Source organism: Chrysochloris asiatica, unplaced genomic scaffold (genome assembly GCF_000296735.1).
Source record: "Chrysochloris asiatica unplaced genomic scaffold, ChrAsi1.0 scaffold00145, whole genome shotgun sequence".
Taxonomy (NCBI): domain Eukaryota; kingdom Metazoa; phylum Chordata; class Mammalia; order Afrosoricida; family Chrysochloridae; genus Chrysochloris; species Chrysochloris asiatica.
The window spans coordinates 7,789,212-7,794,240 of record NW_006408663.1 but is presented as its reverse complement, the minus strand read 5'-3'; positions in this window follow the sequence as shown (position 1 = coordinate 7,794,240).

The following is a 5,029-nucleotide window of genomic DNA, read 5'->3' as shown; positions in this document are numbered from 1 at the left end:
TGTGCCCCATCAGCAAATGAAGGTCCTGCGGGCTTTACTCGCATGGGCTGTACTCCATTCGCGTCATCACAGTCAACTCTACTTTGAGGAGGCAGCTCTTCCCCAGTCACATTTTGAGTGCCTTCCAACCTGAGAGGCTCATTTTCCAGCACTGTTTCTGAAAGTGTTTCTCTGCTATTCATAAGGTTTTCAGTAACTAAATATTCGGAAATAGTTCGTCTCTCCTGGTTCCCAGTCTGCCTTCATCTGAAAGCTCTTCTGAAACCTGTAAACTGTTGGTGACCTTGCTGGCATTTAAAATACAGTGGCATAGCTTCCAGAATCACAGCAATCATAAGCCACCACAGTAGGCCAACTCACAGACTGGTGGTGTTCTAGAACCACAGAATTATTCAAAGCATCCAGTCCTCTGAAGGCCCTGGAAACCTACTCACCCACCATATTTATGATATATATATACTGTCTCCTACAACTCCAGTTTGTGCTTATGCTGTCCTTGGCTGCAGAAAGCTATGTGGCATTGACCGTTAGTTCTTTTTCTTCCAAAGAGGTGTAGATAATAAAGTGTATGGCTTTCATTTTTTCAGATGTCTTTTTTTGTTTGTTTGTTTGTTTCTCACTATTCAAAGAACCTATAATTATACCTAATATCATGTAAGTATAAAATATATGCATATGTAACTTTTTCAGATAGCTATTGTAGTCCTGAACATCAATAGTATAATTAATTGTATGTGCTCATGATTGTTTTTGCTAGTCATGATTTATTAATTTAATTTTTAAAAATCCTTCTATATGCAGAACTACTTCCAACATAATTTCAACTCTAGTTATTGTTTTATTGATTGCTTAAATATTTTTAACAAGGGGGATTAATCAATTGAATCATCTGTTTTTTAAAAAATGTGTCTTGTTGGCATAATAAAAAAGATCTAAAATTTGAGGTTGGATAATCAGGTTTTGAGTATCAAATCTGTTATCCTGATATTTGGATGAAATTGAGCAGGCCCTTAAATTTTTCTGGGTCTCAGTTTCCTCCACTGCTAAACCCAAATCTCCAGCTGACAGTAATAGTGTAATATAAATGAAGTGAGAATATATGTTAAATCACTTAAAAAATACTGATATTCAGTGAAAACATCATATTTATTTTTTCAATTGATTATTTATAAAAGAAAAATATGAGTAAGAATTTTCATGTGTCAGAGTACAAAGAAGGTCATTATTACTAAGAAATATGTTCTACTTTGGTATTTTTATAACAAAGTACTGTATATTGTTTTAAGATGTTCTCATTAAACACTATTAAACATGTTTAACACTATAGTAACATTTTTAATGTTTTTCTAAAATTTTATTTATTTGCCTTTTCTGTTTCTTTTCAATTTTCATTGTGTTTACTCTAACCTGGGTGGAGGAGCTTGTGTATAATGCTATCCTTACACCAATTCCATTGGTGTAACTATTATGTCAGTTCATCTTATTGAAGGATTCTCTTTTTTTCTATGTCCCTGAATTTTACCAAACACAATATCCTTTTCCTAGCCACTGGTTGTTTCTGGTTCTGTGCTTGAAGCAAGAATGCTGTGTTTCGCTATTCATGCTTCCAAGGAGCATCCTGGCTTTCTATATCCTTTTAAACAAAGGTCTAAGAAAACGTTTTTGTTGTTGTATAGGGGTCTAAGGCAGTATACTTTGTTGAGGCAGAAATAGTCACCTTTGTCCTACACAGTCACTGGTGTGCTAGAACCATCAACCTTATGGTTTGTAGTTCCGTACATATCCTACAAAGCTACCACGCTCCCAAGAAAGCATTTGTTGTTGTTGCTAAGTGCATTTGAGCCAGTACCAACTCATAGTGACCCTGTATAGGGTTTCCAAGGCTTTCAATCTTTGAAGGAGCATATAACCTCATCTTTCTACCACAGAGTGGCTGGTGGGCACAAGCTGCAGATCTTTTGGTTCCCAGTTAAGTATTTATAGTATGGAGCCAACACACTCCCCAAGAAAGTATGCATAGTATTAATTTTAAAATTTAGAGGTTTTAAATTAGAATAAACTACGTCTTTGAACACTAGAATAATTATATGCACATTGTTGTCATTAAGTGCTGTGTAGTTGGCTCTGACTCATAGAGACACTGTATGGGATTTCTGAGGAGCAGCTGGTTTGAACAGCCTACCTTGTAATTTGAAGTCAAATGCTGATCTAGTGACACACAGGAGTCTATATATACATTATACATCTAGAAATGTGTATTCATCATTCAACAAGACAGTTTCATGTTGAATTTCAATATGTGGCTGAATAAATACTTTATAAAGAATTTTTGTCTTATATTTTATATCTTGATGACTCAAGAATTTTGACTTTGATGCATTGGTATTCATTCACAGTACTGTTATTTTTTCAAATAATTTAACAGGCTACCACAGGAAGTATCTCTTGTGATAGAATTGAAGCATACCCCAGATTGTAGAGAAGTTGCATGTGCATGTGGCCACAGTATCATTCTTTTGAATAGAAACAAAAAATAAATAAATAAATAAATCACCCTTTGCTAATGGATCCATAGAGTTTGATACAGGATTGTTTGAAAAGAGAAAAAAATTACTGAAATACAATCAAAATTATAAAAGGAAACTATAGAAGTATAATTTGAGTTACAATAGTTTAAAATTATGAAAGTAATCAAATTGTGAAAAAAGGCCATAATGGTCTCTCTGTGTTCCAATATCATTGAATAATGCAATTTTTATTTTAAAATTTCTATAGTCCTTTGATTTTCTCCTATTACATTTAAAATGGCATTAATGCTATTTAAAATACAAGTATGCACATAAGACTTTTTATTTTGATTCTCACCTTGTGCATGTGAATTTCTTTGTTCAGGATTTCATGATCTTTTTATAGTAAAGCTTCTGAATTCCCAAATGAGAAAAGAAACAAACAAATGTAAACATGATTCTTTTAGCATCTCTAATTGACATAAAATTACTGAAATACATACTACTTTCATTTATACAACATACATCCAGAAAATGCATGGACCTTTAGTTTTCTTTTAAAAGCATGAAAGTTTGAAAATATCAACTTTTTACTGTTCAAATTCTATTTAACTGCTTTTTCGCCTCTCTGGAAGAAATGTTAAGTTCATATGTTCAAATACAAGTCAAAAGATACTCAAATATTTTATTTACTTTTTCCTATAGAATTATACATCATATGTAACTTCTGAATCAGTTACATGTAACAATGACCGTGGAGCCAAACAATAATTGGGAGATTTCTCCAGCAGCTCATAAAATTAAATCTGTAACTTACTTGCAAGCACTGAGGGTTGGCAGGTTAAGCAGGTTAAGATCTTCCCATAGTGTCATTGAAGGTTGTTTAAACTGCAATTACAGTTTATAGTGCAGCTGTTAAAATCTACCAAACCAAATATTCAAAATGACCTTCTCCAATTATCTGAGGAATTGTGCCAAATGTATTAAATTGAAAATGATTTATAACATCAGTGGAATTCACTGGTTCTAATATATATATATATATAGCTTTTGGATATGGAAATTCCATTTAAATAAAAATTTAAAAATCATTAACTTCCCTGAAAAGAAATTTGATAATTTTTAATTATGGTAACTCTATTTTCCAACCTCCAAGAAGTAAACATTATTAAGTTCAGTTTTTCATTTAATTAAATACTTACAATTAACCAACATTTATTTGGCTATAGTCTATCTTGCTATCAAAATAGGTTAGTTACATATTGTAGCTAAAACGGGCAAGGATGAAAATGTCTTTAATTAATTAGACACTCCTGTTTTATAGGTCAGGAAATGGTGATAAATACCTAGAAGTCTCAGCCTAACTACCCTTATTATAACTAAAATGACGTCTCTATATCATTCTTGGACTCCTGGTGTGGGTCTGTAGGACCAGCACTGGACTGTGAATGACAAACTTGGAAGTTCAAACCCACCAGCTGCTCCTTGGAAACCCTGTACAGGGTTGCTGTGATTCGAAATCTACTCCAAGACACTTAACAACAACAATGTATCATTCTAAAACTACAACCTGAGATCTATTCACTCATTAACTAAATGGACAGAATGATTAAATACTTAAATAGAATCTCAAAATCAATAAAATGACTGACTGCATATACAAACTTGGGGAAAATAAGGAATTTTAAAGAGAAAGTGAAGCAGATTTAGTTTACAGTGATAAAATGAGAGCTCATTTAGTTTGAATTTGATCTCGATCATGTTAGAACTATAAGAATTTGGAAAAATCATTTAAACATTCTAAGTTCAAATTTTCTTATCTAGTGTAGTGGTGTATCAATTCACTCCCAACTGCACTTTGAATCTACAAGCTTCTCCATGGGAGAAAGATAAGGCTTTATAGACTACTAATGTTGGTTTCCAATCAAACATAGGATAAACATTGGACTGCGAACCACAAGGTCAGCAGTTCAAACCCACAAGCTGTACCTTGGAAACCCCATACAGGGTCACTTTGGGTTTAAATAGACTCCACTGCACACAACCATCAGCACAACTACCACCAGAATATAAGCATAATAACTAACGTAGTGCATTACACATTGAACTGCTAGCAACAAGGGAAGTAGTCCAAATTCACCAGCCACTCTGCAGGAAAAAAGATGAGGATTTCTACTCCCATAAATAAAAAAAAAAAACCCGCCATCTTGGGAGAGCATAGCTTGATTGTATCAGGATTGATAGGATTAGGAGAGAACATCTTGATTGTATCTTGATTATATCTAGATTGACATTTAAATTTAAAGTGACAGTTTCGACATAAAACCAAATGGCCACCACTCATCTGTCTGTCTTGTTGTGGTGGTTTGAGTTGCTGTGATTCTGAGGGCTATGCCACTGGTGTTTTAAATTACCAGCAAGGTCACCCATGGTGGACAGGTTTCAGATGAGCATCCAAACAAAGACAGACTAGGAAGAAAGAGTGACAAACTACTTCCGAATCGCTAGTCACTGAAAACTCT